This window comes from Chiloscyllium punctatum, chromosome 5 (assembly GCF_047496795.1).
Source record: "Chiloscyllium punctatum isolate Juve2018m chromosome 5, sChiPun1.3, whole genome shotgun sequence".
Classification (NCBI taxonomy): domain Eukaryota; kingdom Metazoa; phylum Chordata; class Chondrichthyes; order Orectolobiformes; family Hemiscylliidae; genus Chiloscyllium; species Chiloscyllium punctatum.
The window spans coordinates 145,043,060-145,069,865 of record NC_092743.1 but is presented as its reverse complement, the minus strand read 5'-3'; the positions used below and the strand labels follow the sequence as shown (position 1 = coordinate 145,069,865).

Here is a 26,806-nt window from a genome sequence, read left to right as displayed (position 1 = left end):
CCCGAGTCCCCTTTTATTTACAGTTGCACAGTAGATGGGCTCTGACCAGCCAGCTCAGAGACAGTTCCCAGTCTGAGGAGACCTCCTGTTTATATCTGTCAGCTTGGGCTCCATGACTGGCCCAAACAAGGGTCTCATAGTCAATGAGATCCACCTGGCCCTGGGTTCCAGTCACTGCAATACATTAAAGAGATGCATGATTGCTACCTATAACCTGTATTCAGCTGCACAATACATTGAGCAATAATCACACAAATGGTGCACGTTGCAAGAGCTGAACCCTCTGCATTTGAAGTAACTCCTGAAATTGGAAACAGTGTCCATAGTACAACCCCTAACCAATAACATGAGGCCACGAGGAAATCTGCTGTTATGATGAAGCTTTAGTATAGTAGTTACTTCTTATATTCAACAGAGAACAGCAAACTATAAGATGGAGGAGAACTCCCCAACTCCAGCCTGGAATGAACCAAACATAAAGAGATTCCTGGCTATGGTACTTTCTCAGGTTTTGGTGATGGTGTCTTTCACTCTGTTTGGAATTTGCAGATCAGCCTGTAATGATGGTAGGTTACAGTGAGCATTCCCTCAGTGAAACAGATGGATCTAATGTGCAGATTTTTGAAGAGTTTGAGGCAGAAGGTTTGCTCCCTGAACATCCTGGTGTCTTGCTGAGACTCTGTCTCATTATTATGCTTCTTCTACCAGCTTGCCCTTCTCTGTGATACTCATTCTCTATCATAACACAGCGCCAAAGCTGAGAAGCGCTGATCCAAACTCAACTCAGAGAAAACTTTATGTAACATTACAAACCAAATACATCAAGTCAGCAGCAGCTAGAACAAAATGATTAACAATTAACCTGACGGTGTCCGGTCAACTCTTTTAAAGTTAAAAATCACACAACACCAGGTTATAGTCCAACAGATTTACTTGGAGGTGCGAGCTTACAGAGTACTGCTCCTTCATCAGGTGACTAGTTATCTAATGAAGGTGCAGCGCTCTGAAAGCTAGTCACTCCAATAAACCTGTCCTTTAACCTAGTGTTGTGTGATTTTTAACTTTGTCCACCCCAGTCCAACACCAGTACCTCATCAACATCTCTTTTAAAGGCACTGCTAGAGGATCTACCTGCTGCTACAAGCATCTTCAACTCTGTAGGTTTACAGAGTACCTAAGTTGGAATATAGAAGTTGAAAATGGCAATGGTGAATCAGTATGATACTCTGAATGAGATAACGTACTCTGCAAACAATAGCACCAACCCCTTGCACTGATGTGACCAACCGACTGAGAAGCACTTCCAGCATAAGAAGTGTATGCATTTGCTGTGGATGATAATTTAACACAAAACGTTGAAAATATGACATTTTGTGCCTTTGAGGTTAAAGCCTCAACATTTATTTACTAAAAGGAGGGTGTTAAAGACTTATTGCTTCAATAGACAATAGACAATAGGTGCAGGAGTAGGCCATTCTGCCCTTCGAGCCTGCACCACCATTCAATATGATCATGGCTGACCATCCTTAATCAGTATCCTGTTTCTGCCTTATCTCCATAACCCTTGATTCCACAATCCTTGAGAGCTCTATCCAACTCTTTCTTAAATGAATCCAGAGACTGGGCCTCCACTGCCCTCTGGGACAGAGCATTCCACACAGCCACCACTCTCTGGGTGAAGAAGTTTCTCCTCATCTCTGTCCTAAATGGTCTACCTCGTATTTTTAAGCTGTGTCCTCTGGTTCGGCACTCACCCATCAGCGGAAACATGTTTCCTGCCTCCAGAGTGTCCAATCCTTTAATAATCTTATATGTCTCAATCAGATCCCCTCTCAGTCTTCTAAACTCAAGGGTATACAAGCCCAGTTGCTCCAGTCTTTCAGCGTAAGGTAGTCCCGCCATTCCAGGAATTGACCTCGTGAATCTATGCTGCACTCCCTCAATAGCCAGAATGTCTTTCCTCAAATTTGGAGACCAGAACTGTACACAGTACTCCAGATGTGGTCTCACCAGGGCCCTGTACAGCTGCAGAAGAACCTCTTTGCTTCTATACTCAAACCCTCTTGTTATGAAGGCCAGCATGCTATTAGCCGCCTTCACTATCTGCTGTACCTGCATGCTTACCTTCATTGACTGGTGTACAAGAACACCCAGATCTCTTTGTACTGCCCCTTTACCTAAATTGATTCCATTGAGGTAGTAATCTGCCTTCCTGTTCTTGCCACCAAAGTGGATAACCATACATTTATCCACATTAAACTGCATCTGCCATGTATCTGCCCACTCACCTAACCTGTCCAGGTCACCCTGTAATCTCCTAACATCCTCATCACATTTCATCCTGCCACCCAGCTCAGTATCATCAGCAAGTTTGCTAATGTTTTTGCTAATACCATCTTCTATATCATTAATATATATTGTAAAAAGCTGCGGTCCCAGCACTGATCCCTGCGGTACCCCACTGGTCACTGCCTGCCATTCTGAAATGGAGACGTTTATCACTACTCTTTGTTTCCTGTCAGCCAACCAACTTTCAATCCAAGTTAGTACTTTGCCCCAATACCATGTGCCCTAATTTTGCTCACTAACCTCCAATGTGGGACTTTATCAAAAGCTTTCTGAAAGTCCAGATACACTACATCTACTGGATCTCCCTCGTCCATCTTCAGAGTTACATCCTCAAAAAATTCCAGAAGATTAGTCAAGCATGATTTTCCCTTCATAAATCCATACTGACTCTGACCAATCCTGTTACTACTATCCAGATGTGTTGTAATTTCATCCTTTATAATTGACTCCAGCATCTTTCCCACCACTGAGCTCAGACTAACTGGTCTATAATTTCCTGCTTTCTCTCTCCCACCTTTCTTAAAAAGTGGTACAACATTAGCCACCCTCCAATCCGCAGGAACTGAGCCCGAATCTATCGAACTCTGGAAAATAATCACCAACGCATCCACGATTTCTTGAGCCACCTCCTTCTTTACCCTGGGATGTAGATCATCAGGCCCCGGGGACTTATCAACCTTCAGACCTAACAGTCTCTCCAACACCAATTCCTGGCAAATATAAATTCCCGTAAGTTCAGGTCCTTCAGCCACAGTTACCTCAGGGAGATTGCTTGTGTCTTCCCCAGTGAACACAGATCTGAAGTACCAATTCAATTCTTCTGCCATTTCTTTGTTCCCTGTAATATATTCCCCTGTTTCTGTCTTCAAGAGCCCAATTTTAGTCTTCACCATTTTTTTGCCTTTCACATACCTAAAAAAGCTTTTACTATCCTCCTTTATATTTTTGGCCAGTTTACCTTCATACCTCATTTTTTCTCAACGTATTTCCTTCTTAGTAATCCTCTGTTGTTCTTTAAAAGCTTCCCAGTCCTCCGTTTTCCCACTTATCTTTGCTATGTTATACTTTTTCTCTTTTAACTTTATATATTTCGTCCTACAAAAGCTTTCTTTAAAATTTCTGAAGCTGGAAACTGGAGTAAATATTTTTTAAATCACAAAAAAAATCATTGATGCAGTGGGAGAAAGTACCAATTCCAATTACCATGCATTGACATAGACAAATGTTCCTACAGTTCACTTTGGGAATACAAAGAATGCAGTGCAGAATGTATCTCTAACCATCGCTTTAGTTTAATGCCTCATTGTTATTTAAGTTGCAAATACATAAAGTGACTAATTTCGCTTCTACAATTGTAATTTGATTATAATGAGGTCAGCCAGCTGGACATAATAGAACAAATTCCCTGATTGGAGCTGTTAATCTGGTGCAATCAGGGAGTGCTGGCTGACAGATAAAAAGGGCAGTGTCAGAGATACTGGTAGCTGGCTCTGTCTGAGGCCGGATGAACATCTTGCTCCTTGGATGCTGCCCGACCTCCTGTGCTTTTCCAGCACCACCTTCTTGATTCTAATTTCCAACATCTGCAGTCCTCACTTTCTCCTAGTACTAAAGTCAAGAACTGTACATGTGTAAATAAAGGGTGACTTGGTGATGGGATTCCGACCTCTGTGCAATGATTTCACTGGTCATTCATTCTGGCACTTTAAGAACACCTATATATGATGTTAAGTAATAGTACAAATAACTTGTATCTAGACCACATAGACTTTGCAAGGATTCCTATACCACACATCATCTTGCAAAGCACCCCTCATATAAACAGGTGAAATGGTTAAACTAGATATTGAAAGCTGCATTTTTGAATGAGGTGGTTCACATAATGGCCTCTGCAGCTTGAGAATTTCATCTCTTATCATGACAACGCTGTGAAATGGAGGGTTGTATCATTTACAATGGATTAAAGAATCACTCTTCCTCTATTTGTATATTCTAATTGAATTTTAAAACGTCACTGTTGGAGTAATTGTCAGCAAAAAGGTTTAATTTAATCCCATGTATGTTTTGAATATTCTTTCCATGGGATATTTTTATGCAGTACTTTAATTATCAGATCTGTACATTACACAGCATCAGATCTACCTTCTTCCAGTCATAATGTTTTTAAACTGCACAGCTTCAATGATTTAAGAGAAATGTTGTATAAAAATCCATAAATAGCATTTAAACACTGAAGTATGAATACACCTCATTACAAGTTAACTTGCACTTTATTTATTTATTGAAAACGTATATCTATAACTCTGACTTCTCAGGAACAATCTTCAAAATAGCAGTAATTTCTATAACAGAACACGTATGGTGAAAGGAATAAAAAAAGCATAAATTTGGAAAATGGAAACAGCTGGCAGTAAGCAAGCCATAAACTGAATGATATGCAATGATCTCTCCCAAAATTGAATTTGCATAGTTTACAAAAAGGTAATAACAGAGCAAACATCATTAATCTATTATAGAAGTACAGAGATGCAGCAAATATAAGTGTTGCTTGAGTAGCCCCCATACAGAATAACAACTTATGTTTGGAAAGAAAACGATCATGAATTTTAATACAAACAGTGCCTGACTGGAATCTTATATCTTTCTTGCAGTTTTTTGAAATTGTAAGTTGTAAAGTATCACCATCATTTTACTGCCCCGATTTACTTTAAAAGTTCATTTTACTCACGTTGTCATGCGTTAGCATTTTGGTATTTTAAAATAAATGTTCGCATGTTTGTTTCTTGTTTTACTTAGCTGTAAAATGTTTCAGACACGATACCTCTTAAGAAAGATATAACTATGATTGTCACCTTATTTGTAAACTAATTAAATCCTGCATTCTTCTCCTCATTTTAAAAATGATATTGGAAAGAAAATAGTAATTTCTGAACTAATAAAATTACTACTCATACTTTAAACTCTAGCAAAACAAATACAACAAGCCAGTTTAAGTAAATTTGGATTCCTAAATGAATGCATGCCATAAAGTGAATAAGTAGTGTAAATCATATTTTCAATGATTCATTTCTTAAGCAATTATAAAAGAGCATGTCACAGTGGAAGAACAAGCAATGAATGACATTAACCTGCCCACTTGCATTTTTCTCTGATATGGCACTGAGCTCAGTTTCGGATCTTCAATAAAAGAATGTCCAGTTGCTCAGAAATAAGCTTCAGTGAGATTGAATACATGAATAGTAATTCTATTTATATGCAATTTCTCAGTGTTTGTGCCTTTTATTATGCTAACTCCCAAATACTCACATGGGAAAAACATTTCTCTACAAAGAACAAGCTTGAAATTTAGGTTGCCGTTATATTGCCACTTTTTGGCAAGGAAGGTTTCAGTGATATATACTGACCTGAATGTGGCAGGATAGGTTGTTATGCTGATCAGATTGAAACAAAATGATGTGATACCCCTTCAGGAGTCCATCTCACATTGACTTGACTTTGCAAAGTTTAACTCCAGTTCTACATAAACCATGATCTAAATGTGCTCAGACAGTATATTGGATCACAACTGCTGCACTGGGAACTTTAAAACTTTCCATGTAACCTTTTATTTTTAAAGTGGTCAGAAAATGATGGTGTCTAACTGCTACTTGAACATGAAAAACAGCTGCCCAGTGGGTGGAACCCCTTTGTGGTTAACCTTAATATGACCTGGGGGATATGAAGTTCTGGCCTTTCAGCAACGCATTACACATCTACATTATTACCACAATCTGACTTTAAAACCATTTGTTAAACACAGCAGCATGACAGGCGCTTCCTCAAGTTTCACGTAGGTTTGCGGAATTGTGGTCAGGACGTTAGGAAGTAGATTTAAAGAGAACACCAATTAGGAGCACCAGCTTTCTGATAGAGCCAGCCAATAGTGACTGGGGTCTGAAGGAATGATATTTTTGTATGGAATACTAAAGTGTGAGATGGTGTGGAAAGTGGAAGTTGTTGCAGTGCACACATTGCCTGTTCATTTCCTCACCAGTTGGTTATAACCAGAGCATGTACAAATTGGACACCTGCAAGAGTAACCTTCCAATGGAGGCAATATAAATGTCACCTATGGAATTTTGGAAACTCAGGTCACTAGGATGTTAAGAGCATTTATGAAAAAAAAATCAGATACCACAGGGAGAAGATTGATTTGTCTTTTAATTTAAGGGCCATTCCACAGAGAAGTGAACTTCCCCTGTGGTACACCCAGTGATAGTAGCTGATGGCTGTTTGGCATTGAATCTGCTCCGACTCAGGGTCATTGGAGGAGAATATGGTGCATTCAATGTTCTGCTTTGCAATGCCTCTCGAGAAAGCAAGGTTGAACAGAAATGCAGATTTCACCAAGACATGAGTGGTCATGTATTCCATGTAAAGGGGCGATATTCCAGGCTCCCCCAAATCTATCCAGGCTTCTGAAACTCAAGACAGCTATCGCTTATTCAATACTGTCCTCGCTAGTCACTTGGCCTCTGTGCTGCAGCAAACAGTCATATCATTAGTGAATACCACTTATCATCCAGAATTAATCTACAAATTCATTCAGAAGGTCTGAGAAATAACATTCAGGCAGTTTCAGAAACTAAATTCAGTCAGTCTGAGAAACTACATTCAGGTGGTCTGAGAAACTACATTCTGGCAGTCTGAGAAACTACATTCAGGCAGTCTGAGAAACTACATTCAGGTGGTCTGAGAAACTACATTCTGGCAGTCTGAGAAACTACATTCAGGCAGTCTCAGAAACTATATTCAGGCAGTCTGAGAAACTACATTCAGGTGGTCTGAGAAACTACATTCTGGCAGTCTGAGAAACTACATTCAGGTGGTCTGAGAAACTACATTCTGGCAGTCTGAGAAACTACATTCAGGCAGTCTCAGAAACTATATTCAGGCAGTCTGAGAAACTACATTCAGGTGGTCTGAGAAACTACATTCTGGCAGTCTGAGAAACTACATTCAGGCAGTCTCAGAAACTATATTCAGGCGGTCTGAGGAACTACATTCAGGCGGTCTGAGGAACTACATTCAGGTGGTCTGAGAAACTACATTCTGGCAGTCTGAGAAACTATATTCAGGTGGTCTGAGAAACTTACGTTAAGGCAGTCTGAGAAACTACACTCAAGCAGTCCATAAGACCAGAAGACATAGGAGTGGAAGTAAGGCCATTCGGCCCATCGAGTCCACTCCGCCATTCAATCATGGCTGATGGGCATTTCAACTCCACTTACCCGCATTCTCCCTGTAGCCCTTAATTCCTTGTGACATCAAGAATTATCAATCTCTGCCTTGAAGACATTTAGCGTCCCGGCCTCCACTGCACTCTGCGGCAGTGAATTCCACAGGCCCACCACTCTCTGGCTGAAGAAATGTCTCCGCATTTCTGTTCTGAATTTACCCCCTCTAATTCTAAGGCTGTGTCCACAGGTCCTAGCTTAATGGAAACAATTTCAAAGCCATATATTATCTTGTAAGTTTCTATTAGATCTCCCTTTAATCTTCTAAACTCCAATGAATACAATCCCAGGATCCTCAGCCGTTCCTCATATGTTAGACCTACCATTCCAGGGATCATCCGTGTGAATCTCCGCTGGACACGTTCCAGTGCCAGTATGTCCTTCCTGAGGTGTGGGGACCAAAACTGGACACAGTACTCCAAATGGGGCCTAACCAGAGCTTTATAAAGTCTCAGTAGCACAACGGTGCTTATATATTCCAACCCATATAGATTAGATTAGATTACTTACAGTGTGGAAACAGGCCCTTCGGCCCAACAAGTCCACACCGACCCGCCGAAGCGGAACCCATCCATTCCCTACATTTACCTAACACTACGGGCAATTTAGCATGGCCAATTCACCTGACCTGCACATCTTTGGACTGTGGGAGGAAACCGGAGCACCCGGAAGGAACCCACGCAGACACGGGGAGAACGTGCAAACTCCACACAGTCAGTCGCCTGAGTTAGGAATTGAACCCGGGTCCCTGGCACTGTGAGGCAGCAGTGCTAACCACTGCACCACCGTGCCACCCTGAGATAAATGACAACATTGCAATCGCTTTCATAATCACGGACTCAACCTGCATGGTTACCTTTAGAGAATCCTCGACTAGCACTCCCAGATCCCTTTGTACTTTCGCTTTACGAATCTTCTCACTGATGAGAAAGTAGTCTGTGCTTTTATTCTTTTTTCCAAAGTGCAAGACCTCACAGTTGCTCACATTGAATTGAGAAACTACATTCAGGCAGTCTGAGAAACTACATTCAGGTGGTCTGAGAAACTACATTCAGGCAGTCTGAGAAACTACATTCAGGCAGACTGAGAAACTACGTTCAGGCGGTCTGAGAAATTACATTCGGGCAGTCTGAGAAACTACATTCAGGTGGTCTGAGAAACTACATTCAGGCAGTCTGAGAAACTACGTTCAGGCGGTCTGAGAAATTACATTCAGGCAGTCTGAGAAATTACATTCAGGCAGTCTGAGAAACTACGTTCAGGCGGTCTGAGAAATTACATTCAGGCAGTCTGAGAAATTACATTCAGGCAGTCTGAGAAACTACGTTCAGGCGGTCTGAGAAACTACATTCAGGCGGCCTGAGAAACTACACTCAGTCAATGTGAGAAACTACATTCAGGCGGTCTGAGAAACTATGTTCAGATAGTCTGAGAAACGACGCTCAGGTGGACTGAGAAACCACAGTCAAGGGGTCTGAGAAACTACATTCAGGCGGTATGAGTAACTGCATTCAGGCAGTCTGAGCAACTACATTCTTGCGGTATGAGAAACTACATTCTTGCGGTTTGAGAAACTACATTCAGGCAGTCTGAGAAACTACATTCTGGCAGTCTGAGAAACTACATTCAGGCAGTCTGAGAAACTACATTCAGGTGGTCTGAGAAACTACATTCAGGCGGTCTGAGAAACTACATTCAGGTGGTCTGAGAAACTACATTCAGGCAGTCTGAGAAACTACATTCAGGTGGTCCGAGAAACTGCATTCAGGCGGTCTGAGAAACTACATTCTGGCAGTCTGAGAAACTACATTCAGGCGGTCTGAGAAACTACATTCAGGCAGTCTGAGAAACTACATTCAGGCGGTCTGAGAAACTACATTCAGGCAGTCTGAGAAACTACATTCAGGTGGTCCGAGAAACTGCATTCAGGCGGTCTGAGAAACTACATTCTGGCAGTCTGAGAAACTACATTCAGGCGGTCTGAGAAATTACATTCAGGCAGTCTGAGAAATTACATTCAGGCAGTCTGAGAAACTGCGTTCAGGCGGTCTGAGAAACTACATTCAGGCGGCCTGAGAAACTACACTCAGTCAATGTGAGAAACTACATTCAGGCGGTCTGAGAAACTATGTTCAGATAGTCTGAGAAACGACGCTCAGGTGGACTGAGAAACCACAGTCAAGGGGTCTGAGAAACTACATTCAGGCGGTATGAGTAACTGCATTCAGGCAGTCTGAGAAACTACATTCTTGCGGTCTGAGAAACTACGTTCAGGCAGTCTGAGAAACTACATTCTTGCGGTCTGAGAAACTGCATTCAGGCAGTATGAGAAACTACATTCTTGCGGTTTGAGAAACTACATTCTTGCGGTCTGAGAAACTACATTCAGGCAGTCTGAGAAACTACATTCTTGCGGTTTGAGAAACTACATTCTTGCGGTCTGAGAAACTATATTCTGGCAGTCAGAGAAACTACATTCAGGCGGTCTGAGAAACTACATTCAAGCAGTCTGAGAAACTACATTCAGGCGGTCTGAGACACTACAGTCTGGCAGTCTGAGAAACTACATTCAAGCAGTCTGAGAAGCTACATTCAGGCGGTCTGAGACACTACAGTCTGGCAGTCTGAGAAACTACATTCAAGCAGTCTGAGAAACTACATTCAGGCAGTCTGAGAAACGACATTCAAGCAGACTGAGAAACTACATTCAGGCGGTCTGAGAAACTACATTCTGGCAGTCTGAGAAAGTACATTCAGGCAGTCTGAGAAACTACATTCAAGCAGTCTGGGAAACTACATTCAGGCAGTCTGAGAAACTAAATACTGGCGGTCTGAGAAAATACATTCTGACAGTCTGAGAAACTATATTCAGGCAGTCTGAGAAGCTACATTCAGGCAGTCTGAGAAACTACATTCTGACAGTCTGAGAAACTGCATTCAGGCAGTCTGAGAAACTACATTCTGGCAGTCGGAGAAACTACATTCAGGCAGTCGGAGAAACTACATTCAGGCAGTCTGAGAAACTACATTCAGTTATTTTGAGAAACTACATTCAGGCGGTCTGACAAACTACATTCAAGCGGTCTGAGAAACTACACTCAGGCAGTCTGAGAAATGACATTCAGGCAGTCTGAGAAACTACATTCTGGCAGTCTGAGAAACTACATTCAGGCAGTCTGAGAAACTACATTCTGGCAGTCTGAGAAACTACATTCAGGCAGTCTGAGAAACTACATTCAGGTGGTCCGAGAAACTGCATTCAGGCGGTTTGAGAAACTACATTCTGGCAGTCTGAGAAACTACATTCAGGCGGTCTGAGAAACTACATTCAGGCAGTCTGAGAAACTACATTCAGGCGGTCTGAGAAACTATATTCAGGCAGTCTGAGAAACTACATTCAGGTGGTCTGAGAAACTACATTCTGGCAGTCTGAGAAACTACATTCAGGCGGTCTGAGAAACTACATTCTGGCAGTCTGAGAAACTACATTCAGGCAGTCTGAGAAACTACATTCAGGTGGTCCGAGAAACTGCATTCAGGCGGTTTGAGAAACTACATTCTGGCAGTCTGAGAAACTACATTCAGGCAGTCTGAGAAACTACATTCTGGCAGTCTGAGAAACTACATTCAGGCAGTCTGAGAAACTACATTCAGGTGGTCCGAGAAACTGCATTCAGGCGGTTTGAGAAACTACATTCTGGCAGTCTGAGAAACTACATTCAGGCGGTCTGAGAAACTACATTCAGGCAGTCTGAGAAACTACATTCTGGCAGTCTGAGAAACTACATTCAGGCAGTCTGAGAAACTACATTCAGGTGGTCTGAGAAACTACATTCTGGCAGTCTGAGAAACTACATTCAGGCGGTCTGAGAAACTACATTCTGGCAGTCTGAGAAACTACATTCAGGCGGTCTGAGAAACTACATTCTGGCAGTCTGAGAAACTACCTTCAGGCAGTCTGAAAAAATACATGCAGGAAGTCTGAGAAACTACATTCAGTTATTTTGAGAAACTACATTCAGGCGGTCTGACAAACTACATTCAAGTGCTCTGAGAAACTACACTCAAGCAGTCTGAGAAATGACATTCAGGCTGTCTGAGAAACTACATTCAGGCAGTCTGAGAAACGACCTTCAGGCGGTCTGAGAAACTATATTCAGACACTCTGAGAAACTACGTTCAGACGGTCTGAGAAACTACATTCAGGCAGTCTGAGAAACTATATTCAGACACTCTGAGAAACTACGTTCAGACAGTCTGAGAAACTACATGCAGGCGGTCTGAGAAACTACATTCAGGTGGTCTGAGAAACTATGTTCAGGCAGTCTGAGAAACTACGTTCAGGCAGTCTGAGAAATGACATTCAGGCGGTCTGAGAAACTACATTCAGGTGGTCTGAGAAACTATGTTCAGGCAATCTGAGAAACTACGTTCAGGCAGTCTGAGAAATGACATTCAGGCTGTCTGAGAAACTACATTCAGACAGTCTGAGAAACGACACTCAGGCGGTCTGAGAAACTACGTTTAGGCAGTCTGAGAAACTACATTCAGGTGGTCTGAGAAACTATAATCCGGCGTTCTGAGAAACTACGCTGAGGCAGTCTGAAAAAGTGCATTCAGGCATTTTCAGAAACTACGCTCAGGCAGTCTGAGAAACTACATTCAGGTGGTTTGAGAAACTCAATTCGGGTGGTCTGAGAAACTATATTCAGGCGGTCTGGGAAATTGCATTCATGCAGTCTGAGAAACTACATTCAGGCAGTCTGAGAAACTACATTCAGGCGGTCTGAGAAACTATATTCAGGCAGTCTGAGAAACTACATTCTGGCAGTCTGAGAAACTACATTCAGGCAGTCTGAGAAACTACATTCAGGTGGTCTGAGAAACTACATTCTGGCAGTCTGAGAAACTACATTCAGGCGGTCTGAGAAACTACATTCTGGCAGTCTGAGAAACTACATTCAGGCGGTCTGAGAAACTACATTCTGGCAGTCTGAGAAACTACCTTCAGGCAGTCTGAAAAAATACATGCAGGAAGTCTGAGAAACTACATTCAGTTATTTTGAGAAACTACATTCAGGCGGTCTGACAAACTACATTCAAGCGCTCTGAGAAACTACACTCAAGCAGTCTGAGAAATGACATTCAGGCTGTCTGAGAAACTACATGCATACTGTCTGAGAAACCACATTCAAGGGGTCTGAGAAACTGTGCTGAGGCAGTCAGAGAAACTACATTCAGACGGTCTGAGAAACTACATTCAGACGGTCTGAGAAACTACATTCAGTCGGTCTGAGAAACTACATTCAGGCAGTCTGAGAAACTCCATTCAGGCAGTCTGAGAAACTACATTCAGGCAGTCTGAGAAACTACATTCAGGCAGTCTGAGAAACTACATTCAGTCGGTCTGAGAAACTACATTCAGTCGGTCTGAGAAACTACGTTCAGGCGGTCTGAGAAACTACATTCAGTCGGTCTGAGAAACTACATTCAGTCGGTCTGAGAAACTACGTTCAGGCAGTCTGAGAAACTACATTCAGACAATCTAAGAAATTCCGCACACGTGAACAGAGAAACTACATTCAGGCGGTCTGAGAAACTATGTTCAGACAGTCTGAGAAACTACGCTCAGGTGGACTGAGAAACCACAGTCAAGGTGTCTGAGAAACTACATTCAGGCGGTCTGAGAAACTACATTAAGGCAGTCTGAGAAACTACATTCTTGCGGTTTGAGAAACTACATTCTTGCGGTCTGAGAAACTACATTCCGACAGTCTGAGAAACTACATTCAGGTGCTCTGAGAAACTACATTCGGGCAGTGTGAGAAACTACACTCAGTCAGTCTGAGAAACTATACTCAGTCAGTCTGAGAAACTACATTCAGTCAGTCTGAGAAACTATGCTGAGGCAGTCTGAGAAACTACATTCAGGCGGTCGGAGAAACTACATTTAGGCAGTCTGAGAAACAACTCAGACAGTCTGAGAAACTACACTCAGTCACTCTGAGAAACTACATTCAGTCAGTCTGAGAAACTACATTCAGACGGTCTGAGAAAGTACATTCAGACGGTCTGAGATAGTACATTCAGGTGGTCTGAGAAATAGGCTCAGACGGTCTGAGAAGCTACATTCAGGCAGTCTGAGAAACTATACTCCGGTGTTCTGAGAAGCTACGCTGAGGCAGTCTGAGAAAGTGAATTCAGGCATTTTCAGAAACTAAGTTCAGGCAGTCTGAGAAACTACGTTCAGGCACTATGAGACACGACGTTCAGGTGATCTGAGAAACTACATTCCGGCGGTCTGAGAGACTACATTCATGCGGTCTGAGACACAATGCTCAGGCGGTCTGAGAAAACACGCACACACGATCAGACAAACTACATTCCGGCGGTCTGAGAAGCTACGCTCAGGCAGTCTGAGAAACTACACTCAGACAGTCTGAGAACCTACGCTCAGGCAGTCTGAGAAACTACACTCAGGCAGTCTGAGAAACTACGCTCAGGCAGTCTGAGAAACTACATTCAGGCAGTCTGAGAAACTACGCTCAGGTGATCTGAGAAACTACATTCCGGCGGTCTGAGAGACTACATTCATGCGGTCTGAGACACAATGCTCAGGCGGTCTGAGAAAACACGCACACACGATCAGACAAACTACATTCCGGCGGTCTGAGAAGCTACGCTCAGGCAGTCTGAGAAACTACACTCAGACAGTCTGAGAACCTACGCTCAGGCAGTCTGAGAAACTACATGCAGGCGGTCTGAGAAACTACATTCAGGTGGTCTGAGAGACTATGTTCAGGCAGTCTGAGAAACTACGTTCAGGCAGTCTGAGAAATGACATTCAGGCGGTCTGAGAAACTACATTCAGGTGGTCTGAGAAACTATGTTCAGGCAATCTGAGAAACTACGTTCAGGCAGTCTGAGAAATGACATTCAGGCTGTCTGAGAAACTACATTCAGACAGTCTGAGAAACGACACTCAGGCGGTCTGAGAAACTACGTTTAGGCAGTCTGAGAAACTACATTCAGGTGGTCTGAGAAACTATAATCCGGCGTTCTGAGAAACTACGCTGAGGCAGTCTGAAAAAGTGCATTCAGGCATTTTCAGAAACTACGCTCAGGCAGTCTGAGAAACTACATTCAGGTGGTTTGAGAAACTCAATTCGGGTGGTCTGAGAAACTATATTCAGGCGGTCTGGGAAATTGCATTCATGCAGTCTGAGAAACTACATTCAGGCGATCTGAGAAACTACATTCAGGCAGTCTGAGAAACTACATTCAGGCGGTCTGAGAAACTATATTCAGGCAGTCTGAGAAACTACATTCTGGCAGTCTGAGAAACTACATTCAGGCAGTCTGAGAAACTACATTCAGGTGGTCTGAGAAACTACATTCTGGCAGTCTGAGAAACTACATTCAGGCGGTCTGAGAAACTACATTCTGGCAGTCTGAGAAACTACATTCAGGCGGTCTGAGAAACTACATTCTGGCAGTCTGAGAAACTACCTTCAGGCAGTCTGAAAAAATACATGCAGGAAGTCTGAGAAACTACATTCAGTTATTTTGAGAAACTACATTCAGGCGGTCTGACAAACTACATTCAAGCGCTCTGAGAAACTACACTCAAGCAGTCTGAGAAATGACATTCAGGCTGTCTGAGAAACTACATGCATACTGTCTGAGAAACCACATTCAAGGGGTCTGAGAAACTGTGCTGAGGCAGTCAGAGAAACTACATTCAGACGGTCTGAGAAACTACATTCAGACGGTCTGAGAAACTACATTCAGTCGGTCTGAGAAACTACATTCAGGCAGTCTGAGAAACTCCATTCAGGCAGTCTGAGAAACTACATTCAGGCAGTCTGAGAAACTACGTTCAGGCAGTCTGAGAAACTACATTCAGTCGGTCTGAGAAACTACATTCAGTCGGTCTGAGAAACTACGTTCAGGCGGTCTGAGAAACTACATTCAGTCGGTCTGAGAAACTACATTCAGTCGGTCTGAGAAACTACGTTCAGGCAGTCTGAGAAACTACATTCAGACAATCTAAGAAATTCCGCACACGTGAACAGAGAAACTACATTCAGGCGGTCTGAGAAACTATGTTCAGACAGTCTGAGAAACTACGCTCAGGTGGACTGAGAAACCACAGTCAAGGTGTCTGAGAAACTACATTCAGGCGGTCTGAGAAACTACATTAAGGCAGTCTGAGAAACTATATTCTTGCGGTTTGAGAAACTACATTCTTGCGGTCTGAGAAACTACATTCCGACAGTCTGAGAAACTACATTCAGGTGCTCTGAGAAACTACATTCGGGCAGTGTGAGAAACTACACTCAGTCAGTCTGAGAAACTATACTCAGTCAGTCTGAGAAACTACATTCAGTCAGTCTGAGAAACTATGCTGAGGCAGTCTGAGAAACTACATTCAGGCGGTCGGAGAAACTACATTTAGGCAGTCTGAGAAACAACTCAGACAGTCTGAGAAACTACACTCAGTCACTCTGAGAAACTACATTCAGTCAGTCTGAGAAACTACATTCAGACGGTCTGAGAAAGTACATTCAGACGGTCTGAGATAGTACATTCAGGTGGTCTGAGAAATAGGCTCAGACGGTCTGAGAAGCTACATTCAGGCAGTCTGAGAAACTATACTCCGGTGTTCTGAGAAGCTACGCTGAGGCAGTCTGAGAAAGTGAATTCAGGCATTTTCAGAAACTAAGTTCAGGCAGTCTGAGAAACTACGTTCAGGCACTATGAGACACGACGTTCAGGTGATCTGAGAAACTACATTCCGGCGGTCTGAGAGACTACATTCATGCGGTCTGAGACACAATGCTCAGGCGGTCTGAGAAAACACGCACACACGATCAGACAAACTACATTCCGGCGGTCTGAGAAGCTACGCTCAGGCAGTCTGAGAAACTACACTCAGACAGTCTGAGAACCTACGCTCAGGCAGTCTGAGAAACTACACTCAGGCAGTCTGAGAAACTACGCTCAGGCAGTCTGAGAAACTACGCTCAGGTGATCTGAGAAACTACATTCCGGCGGTCTGAGAGACTACATTCATGCGGTCTGAGACACAATGCTCAGGCGGTCTGAGAAAACACGCACACACGATCAGACAAACTACATTCCGGCGGTCTGAGAAGCTACGCTCAGGCAGTCTGAGAAACTACACTCAGACAGTCTGAGAACCTACGCTCAGGCAGTCTGAGAAACTACACTCAGGCAGTCTGAGAAACTACGCTCAGGCAGTCTGAGAAACTACATTCAGGCAGTCTGAGAAACTACGCTCAGGCGGTCTGAGAAACTACGTTCAGGCAGTCTGAGAAACTACATTCAGGCAGTCTGAGAAACTATAATTCGACGTTCTGAGAAACTCAATTCGGGTGGTCTGAGAAACTATATTCAGGCAGTCTGGGAAATTGCATTCATGCAGTCTGAGAAACTACATTCAGGCGATCTGAGAAACTACATTCAGGCAGTCTGAGAAACTACGCTCAAGTGGTCTGAGAAACTACGTTCAGCCTGTCTGAAAAATGACATTCAGGCGGTCTGAGAAACTATATTCAGGCAGTCTGAGAAAGTACGCTCAGGCGGTCTGAGAAACTACGTTCAGGCGGTCTGAGAAACTACGTTCAGGCAGTCTGAGAAACTACATTCAGGCAGTCTGAGAAACTATAATTCGGCGTTCTGAGAAACTACGCTGAGGCAGTCTGAGAAAGTGCATTCAGGCATTTTCAGAAACTACGCTCAGGCAGTCTGAGAAACTACATTCAGGTGGTTTGAGAAACTCAATTCGGGTGGTCTGAGAAACTATATTCAGGCGGTCTGGGAAATTGCATTCATGCAGTCTGAGAAACTACATTCAGGCGATCTGAGAAACTACATTCAGGCAGTCTGAGAAACTACGCTCAAGCGGTCTGAGAAACTACGTTCAGCCTGTCTGAGAAATGACATTCAGGCGGTCTGAGAAACTATATTCAGACAGTCTGAGAAACTATATTCAGGCTGTCTGTGAATTTCATTTAGTGGGTCTGGGAAACTACATTCAGGCGGTCTGAGAAACTACGTTCAGGCGGTCTGAGAAACTATGTTCAGGTGGTCTGAGAAACTACGTTCTGGCGATCTGAGAAGCTACAATCAAGCGGTCTGAGAAACTGCGTTCAGGTGTTCTGAGCAACTACGCTCAGGCGGACTGAGAAACTACATTCAGGCCGTATGAGAAACTATGCTGAGGCAGTCTGAGAATCTACATTCAGGCTGATTGAGAAACAACTCAGAAAGTCTGAGAAACTACATTCAGATGGTCTGAGAAAGTACATTCAGGTGGTCTGAGAAATAGGCTCAGACGGTCTGAGAACTACATTCAGGCAGTCTGAGAAACTATAATCCGGCGTTCTGAGAAGCTACGCTGAGGCAGTCGGAGAAAGTGCATTCAGGCATTTTCAGAAACTAGGTTCAGGCAGTCTGAGAAACTACATTCAGGTGGTTTGAGAAACTACATTCAGACAGTCTGAGAAATTCCGCACACGTGATCAGAGAAACTACATTCAGGCGGTCTGAGAAACTACACTCAGTCAATGTGAGAAACTATGTTCAGACAGTCTGAGAAGCTACGCTCAGGTGGACTCAGAAACCACAGTCAAGGGATCTGAGTAACTGCATTCAGGCGGTCTGAGAAAATACATTCCGGCAGTCTGAGAAATTACATTCAAACGGTCTGAGAAACTACATTCAGGCAGTCTGAGAAACTACATTCAGGCAGTCTGAGAAACTACGTTCAGGCAGTCTGAGAAACTATGCTCAGACAGTCTGAGAAACTATATTCAGGCAGTCTGAGAAACTACATTCGGGCAGTCTGAGAAACTGTATTCAGGCAGTCTTAGAAACTATATTCATGCTGTCTGTGAATTTCATTTAGCGGATGTGGGAAACTACATTCAGGCAGTCTGAGAAGCTACGATCAGGCGGTCTGAGAAACTACGCTCAGGCATTTTCAGAAATTACATTTAGACAGCCTGAGAGACTACATTCAGACAGTCTGAAAAACTTCATATAGGTAGTCTGAGAAACAACATTCAGTCGGTCTGAGAAACTACATTCAGGCGGTCTGAGGAACAACAAAGAGAAAGTACTTCTCTTCAGTATTTACGAACGAGAGGGACCGTATTGTTGAAGAGGAGAGTGTGAAACGGACTCATAAGCTAGAAGAGATACCTGTTAGGAAGGAAGATGTGTTGGACATTTTGAACAACTTGAGGATAGACAAGTCCCCCGGGCCTGACGGGATATATCCTAGGATTATGTGGGAAGGAAGAGAGGAAATTGCAGTACCGTTGGCAATGATCTTCTCGTCTTCACTGGCAACTGGGGTGGTACCAGGGGACTGGAGAGTAGCGAATGTTGTGCCCCTGTTCAAAAAAGGGAATAGGGATAACCCTGGGAATTACAGGCCAGTTAGTTTTACTTCTGTGGTAGGCAAAGTAATGGAAAGGGTACTGAGGGATAGGATTTACGAGTATCTGGAAAGACACTGCTTGATTAGGGACAGCCAGCACGGATTTGTGAAGGGTAGGTCTTGCCTTACAAGTCTTATTGAATTCTTCGAGGAGGTGACCAAGCATGTGGATGAGGGTAGAGCAGTGGATGTAGTGTACATGGATTTTAGTAAGGCATTTGATAAGGTTCCCCATGGTAGGCTTATGCGGAAAGTCAGGAGGCATGGGATAGAGGGAAATTTGGCCAATTGGATAGAAAACTGGCTAACCGGTCGAAGGCAGAGAGTGGTGGTAGATGGTAAATATTCAGCATGGAGCCCAGTTACAAGTGGAGTTCCGCAGGGATCAGTTCTGGGTCCTCTGCTGTTTGTAATTTTTATTAATGACTTAGATGAGGGAGTCGAAGGGTGGGTCAGTAAATTTGCAGATGATACAAAGATAGGTGGAGTTGTGGACAGTGAGGAGGGCTGTTGTCGGCTGCAGAGGGACTTAGATATGATGCAGAGCTGGGCTGAGGAGTGGCAGATGGAGTTCAACCCTGCCAAGTGTGAGGTTGTCCATTTTGGAAGAACAAATAAGAATGCAGAATACAGGGTTAATGGTAGGGTTCTTGGTCAGGTGGAGGAACAGAGGGATCTTGGGGTCTATGTACATAGATCTTTGAAGGTTGCCACTCAGGTGGATAGAGTTTGTAAGAAGGCCTCTGGAGTATTATCGTTCATTAGCAGAGGGATTGAATTCAAGAGTCGTGAGGTGATGTTGCAGCTGTACAGGACTTTGGTTAGGCCACATTTGGAGTACTGTGTGCAGTTCTGGTCGCCTCACTTTAGGAAAGATGAGGAAGCTTTGGAGAGGGTGCAGAGAAGATTTACCAGGATGTTGCCTGGAATGGAGAGTAGGTCGTACGAGGATAGGTTGAGAGTTCTCGGCCTTTTCTCGTTGGAACGGCGAAGGATGAGGGGTGACTTGATAGAGGTTTATAAGATGATCAGAGGAATAGATAGAGTAGACAGTCAGAAACTTTTTCCCCGGGTACAACAGAGTGTTACAAGGGGACATAAATTTAAGGTGAAGGGTGGAAGGTATAGGGGAGATGTCAGGGGTGGGTTCTTTACCCAGAGAGTGGTGGGGGCATGGAATGCGCTGCCCGTGGGAGTGGTAGAGTCAGATTCATTGGCGACCTTTAAGCGGCATTTGGATAGGTACATGGATGGGTGCTTAATCTAGGATAGAAGTTCGGCACAACATCGTGGGCCGAAGGGCCTGTTCTGTGCTGTATTGTTCTATGTTCTATGTTCTATGTTCTAGCATTCAGTCGGTCTGAGAAACTACGTTCAGGCGGTCTGAGAAACTACATTCAGGCAGTCTGAGAAACAACATTCAGTCGGTCTGAGAAACTACATTCAGGCGGTCTGAGAAACTACACTCAGGCAGTCTGAGAAATGACATTCAGGCGGTCTGAGAAACTATATTCAGACAGTCTGAGAAACTACGTTCAGACGGTCTGAGAAATGACATTCAGGCTCTCTGAGATACTACATTCAGACGGTCTGAGAAACTACGCTCAGGCGGGCTGGGAAACTACATTCAGACGGTCTGAGAAACTACATTCAGGCGGGCTGAGAAACTAAACTCCGGCGTTCTGAGAAACTACGCTGAGGCAGTCTGAGAAAGTGCATTCAGGCATTTTCAGAAATTACATTCCGGCAGTCTGAGAAACAACATTCAGGCAGTCTGAGAAACTACATTCAGGCAGTCTGAGAAACTACATTCAGTCGGTCTGAGAAACTACATTCAGGCAGTCTAAGAAACTACGTGCATACTGTCTGAGAAACCACAGTCAAGGGGTCTGAGAAACTATGCTGAGGCAGTCGGAGAAACTACATTCAGACGGTCTGAGAAACTACTTTCAGGCAATCTGAGAAACTACATTCAGGCGGGCTGAGAAACTACATTCAGGCCGGCTGAGAAACTACATTCCGGGGTCTGGAAATCTACATTCTGGCAATCTGAGAAACTACATTCAGACGGTCTGAGAAACTACGCTCAGACGGACTGAGAAACTACATTCAGGCTGCCTGAGAAACAACTCTGACAGTCTGAGAAACTGCACTCATTCAGTCTGAGAAACTACATTCAGACGGTCTGAGAAGCTACATTAAGGCAGTCTGAGAAACTATAATCCGGCGTTCTGAGAAGCTACACTGAGGCAGTCTGAGAAAGTGCATTCAGGCATTTTCAGAAACTACATTCAGACAGTCTGAGAAACTACGCTCAGGCGGTATGAGAAACTACATTCAGGCAGTCTGAGAAACGACGTTCAGGTGATCTGAGAAACTACATTCAGGTGGTCCTAGAAACTACATTCATGCGGCCTGAGAAACTACGCTCAGTCGGTCTGAGAAAATACGCACACACGATCAGACAAACTTCATTCCGGCGGTCTGAGAAGTTACGCTCAGGCAGTCTGAGAAACTGCACTCAGGCGGTCTGAGAAACTACGTTCAGGCAGTCTGAGAAACTACATTCGGGCAGTGTGAGAAACTACACTCAGTCAGTCTGAGAAACTACATTCAGTCGGTCTGAGAAGCTACGATCAGGCGGTCTGAGAAACTGCGTTCAGGTGTTCTGAGAAACTACGCTCAGGCGGACTGAGAAACTACATTCAGGCTGTCTGAGAAACAACTCAAGCAGTGTGAGAAACTACACTCAGTCAGTTTGAGAAACGACATTCAGATAGTCTGAGAAACTACAGTCAGGCAGTCTGAGAAACTAAACTCCGGCGTTCTGAGAAACTACCCTGAGGCAGTCTGAGAAAGTGCATTCAGGCATTTTCAGAAAGTATATTCCAGCAGTCTGAGAAACAACATTCAGGCAGTCTGTGAAACAACATTCAGGCAGTCTGAGAAACTACATGCATACTGTCTGATAAACCACAGTCAAGGGGGTCTGAGAAACTATGCTGAGGCGGTCAGAGAAACTACATTCAGACCGTCTGAGAAACTACATTCAGACGGTCAGAGAAACTACATTCAGACAGTCTGAGAAACTACATTCAGACGGTCAGAGAAACTACATTCAGACAGTCTGAGAAACTACGTTCAGTCGGTCTGAGAAACTACATTCAGTCGGTCTGAGAAACTACATTCAGTCAATCTGAGAAACTACGTTCAGGCAGTCTGAGAAACTACATTCAGACAGTCTAAGAAATTCCGCACACGTGATCAGAGAAACTACATTCAGGCGGTCTGAGAAACTATGTTCAGACAGTCTGAGAAACTACGCTCAGGTGGACTGAGAAACCACAGTCAAGGTGTCTGAGAAACTACATTCAGGCAGTCTGAGAAACTACATTCAGGTGGTCTGAGAAACTACATTCCGACAGTCTGAGAAACTACATTCAGGCAGTCTTAGAAGCTACATTCAGGCGGTCTGAGAAACTCCATTCAGGCAGTCTGAGAAATTACATTCAGGCAGTCTGAGAAACTACATTCAGGCAGTCTGAGAAACTACATTCAGTCGGTCTGAGAAACTACATTCAGTCGGTCTGAGAAACTACATTCAGTCAATCTGAGAAACTAAGTTCAGGCAGTCTGAGAAACTACATTCAGGTGGTTTGAGAAACTACTTTCAGGCAGTCTGAGAAACGACATTCAGGCAGTCTGAGAAATTACATTCGGGCAATATGAGAAACTACATTCAGGCAGTCTGAGAAACTACTTTCAGTCGGTCTGAGAAACTACATTCAGACAGTCTGAGAAATTCCGCACACGTGATCAGAGAAACTACATTCAGGCGGTCTGAGAAACTACACTCAGTCAATGTGAGAAACTATGTTCAGACAGTCTGAGAAGCTACGCTCAGGTGGACTGAGAAACCACAGTCAAGGGGCCTGAGTAACTGCATTCAGGCGGTCTGAGAAAATACATTCAGGCAGTCTGAGAAATTACATTCAAACGGTCTGAGAAACTACATTCAGGCAGTCTGAGAAACTATGCTCAGGCAGTCTGAGAAAGTACATTCAGGCGGTCTGAGAAACTACATTCAGTTATTTTGAGAAACTACATACCGGCGGTCTGAGCAACTCTATTCAGGCAGTCTGAGAAACGACACTCAGGCAGTCTGAGAAATGACATTCAGGCAGTGTGAGAAACTATATTCAGACGGTCTGAGAAACTACGCTCAGGCGGGCTGGGAAACTACATTCAGGCAGTCTGAGAAACTACATTCAGGCGGGCTGAGAAACTAAACTCCGGCGATCTGAGAAACTACGCTGAGGCAGTCTGAGAAACCACATTCAGCAGTCTGAGAAACTACACTCATGCGGTCTGAGTAACTACGTTCAGTCAGTCTGAGAAACTACATTCAGGCAGTCTGAGAAACGACATTCAGGCGGTCTGAGAAACTACATTCAGACAGTCTGAGAAACTACGTTCAGGCAGTCTGAGAAACTACGCTCCGGCAGTCTGAGAAACTACATGCATACTGTCTGAGAAACCACAGTCAAGGGGGTCTGAGAAACTATGCTGAGGCGGTCAGAGAAACTACATTCAGACCGTCTGAGAAATTACATTCAGTCGGTCAGAGAAACTACGTTCAGGCAGTCTGAGAAACTACATACAGGCAGTCTGAGAAACTCCATTCAGGCAGTCTGAGAAATTACATTCAGGCAGTCTGAGAAACTACATTCAGTCGGTCTGAGAAACTACGTTCAGGCGGTCTGAGAAACTACGTTCAGGCAGTCTGAGAAACTGCGTTCAGGTGTTCTGAGAAACTGCATTCAGGTGTTCTGAGAAACTACGCTCAGGCGGACTGAGAAACTACATTCAGGCCGTCTGAGAAACATCTCAAGCAGTGTGAGAAACTACACTCAGTCAGACTGAGAAATGACACTCAGACAGTCTGAGAAACTACATTCAGGCAGTCTGAGAAATTAAACTCCGGCGTTCTGAGAAACTACGCTGAGGCAGTCTGAGAAAGTGCATTCAGGCATTTTCAGAAAGTACATTCCGGCAGTCTGAGAAACAACATTCAGACAGTCTGAGAAACTACATGCATACTGTCTGAGAAACCACATTCAAGGGGTCTGAGAAACTATGCTGAGGCGGTCTGAGAAACTACGCTCAGGCGGTCTGAGAAACTACATTCAGACAGTTTGAGAATCTACGTTCAGGCGGTCTGAAAAACTATGTTCATGCTGTCTGTGAATTTCATTTCGCGGATCTGGGAAACTACATTCAGGCAGTCTGAGAAGCTACGATCAGGCGGTCTGAGAAACTGCGTTCAGGTGTTCTGAGAAACTGCATTCAGGTGTTCTGAGAAACTACGCTCAGGCGGACTGAGAAACTACATTCAGGCCGTCTGAGAAACAACTCAAGCAGTGTGAGAAACTACACTCAGTCAGTCTGAGAAACGATATTCAGACAGTCTGAGAAACTACATTCAGGCAGTCTGAGAAAGTGCATTCAGGCATTTTCAGAAAGTACATTCCGGCAGTCTGAGAAACAACATTCAGGCAGTCTGAGAAACTACATTCAGGCAGTCTGAGAAACTACATTCAGGCAGTCTGAGAAACTACATTCAGTCGGTCTGAGAAACTACATTCAGGCAGTCTAAGAAACTACGCGCATACTGTCTGAGAAACCACAGTCAAGGGGTCTGAGAAACTATGCTGAGGCGGTCGGAGAAACTACATTCAGACGGTCTGAGAAACGACTTTCAGGCAGTCTGAGAAACTACATTCAGGCGGTCTGAGAAACTACATTAAGGCCGGCTGAGAAACTACATTCCGGGTCTGGAAATCTACATTCTGGCGATCTGAGAAACTACATTCAGACGGTCTGAGAAACTACGCTCAGACCGACTGAGAAACTACATTCAGGACGCCTGAGAAACAACTCTGACAGTTTGAGAAACTGCACTCAGATGGTCTGAGAAACTACATTCAGGCAGTCTGAGAAACGACGTTCATGTGATCTGAGAAACTACATTCTGGTGGTCCTAGAAACTACATTCCGGCGGCCTGAGAAACTACATTCATGCGGTCTGAGAAACGACATTCTGGCAGTCTGAGAAACTACATTCAGGCAGTCTGAGAAACTACATTCCAGCAGTCTGAGAAACTACATTCAGACAGTCTGAGAAACTACGTTTTGGCAGTCTGAGAAACTACATTCAGGCGGTCTGAGAAACTGCATTCAGGCGGTCTGAGAAACTACATTCAGGCAGTCTGAGAAACTAAACTTAGGCAGTCTGAGAAATAAGATTCAGGCTGTCTGAGAAACTACATTCAGACAGTCTGAGAAACGACACTCAGGCGGTCTGAGAAACTACGTTCAGTCAGTCTGAGAAACTACATTTAGGCAGTCTGAGAAACGACATTCTGGCAGTCTGAGAAACTACATTCAGGCTGTCTGAGAAACTACATTCAGGTGTCTGAGAAACTACATTCAGGCAGTCTGAGAAACTACATTCCAGCGGTCTGAGAAACGACATTCAGGCAGTCTGAGAAACGACATTCAGGCAGTCGGAGAAACTGCGTTCAGGTGTTCTGAGAAACTGCATTCAGGTGTTCTGAGAAACTACGCTCAGGCGGACTGGGAAACTACATTCAGGCCGTCTGAGAAACAACTCAAGCAGTGTGAGAAACTACACTCAGTCAGTCTGAGAAATGACACTCAGACAGTCTGAGAAACTACATTCAGGCAGTCTGAGAAATTAAACTCCGGCGTTCTGAGAAACTACGCTGAGGCAGTCTGAGAAAGTGCATTCAGGCATTTTCAGAAAGTACATTCCGGCAGTCTGAGAAACAACATTCAGGCAGTCTGAGAAACTACATGCATACTGTCTGAGAAACCACATTCAAGGGGTCTGAGAAACTACGCTCAGGCGGTCTGAGAAACTATGCTCAGGCGGTCTGAGAAACTACATTCAGGCAGTCTGAGAAACTACATTCAGACAGTCTGAGAAACTACGTTCAGGCAGTCTGAGAAACTACGCTCAGACCGACTGAGAAACTACATTCAGGACGCCTGAGAAACAACTCTGACAGTTTGAGAAACTGCACTCAGATGGTCTGAGAAACTACATTCAGGCAGTCTGAGAAACGACGTTCATGTGATCTGAGAAACTACATTCTGGTGGTCCTAGAAACTACATTCCGGCGGCCTGAGAAACTACATTCATGCGGTCTGAGAAACGACATTCTGGCAGTCTGAGAAACTACATTCAGGCAGTCTGAGAAACTACATTCCAGCAGTCTGAGAAACTACATTCAGACAGTCTGAGAAACTACGTTTTGGCAGTCTGAGAAACTACATTCAGGCGGTCTGAGAAACTGCATTCAGGCGGTCTGAGAAACTACATTCAGGCAGTCTGAGAAACTAAACTTAGGCAGTCTGAGAAATAAGATTCAGGCTGTCTGAGAAACTACATTCAGACAGTCTGAGAAACGACACTCAGGCGGTCTGAGAAACTACGTTCAGTCAGTCTGAGAAACTACATTTAGGCAGTCTGAGAAACGACATTCTGGCAGTCTGAGAAACTACATTCAGGCTGTCTGAGAGAATACATTCAGGTGTCTGAGAAACTACATTCAGGCAGTCTGAGAAACTACATTCCAGCGGTCTGAGAAACGACATTCAGGCAGTCTGAGAAACGACATTCAGGCAG

At 44.0% G+C, this 26,806-nt stretch overlaps 1 protein-coding gene across 5 annotated transcripts in view; it reads right to left on the bottom strand.

Annotated features, from left to right (window-relative positions):
- Nucleotides 1-26,806, bottom strand: part of tox (thymocyte selection-associated high mobility group box) — a 549,408-nt gene that overhangs the window by 181,853 nt on the left and 340,749 nt on the right. The window contains exon 1 of one of the 5 annotated variants that reach the window (XM_072571586.1): nucleotides 5,754-5,773. The exons of the other annotated variants lie outside the window; for them this stretch is intronic. The gene's annotated coding sequence lies outside the window, so the exon portion shown is untranslated. Of the gene's footprint in view, nucleotides 1-5,753; nucleotides 5,774-26,806 lie in introns of those variants that run through there. 5 annotated transcript variants of the gene reach the window in all.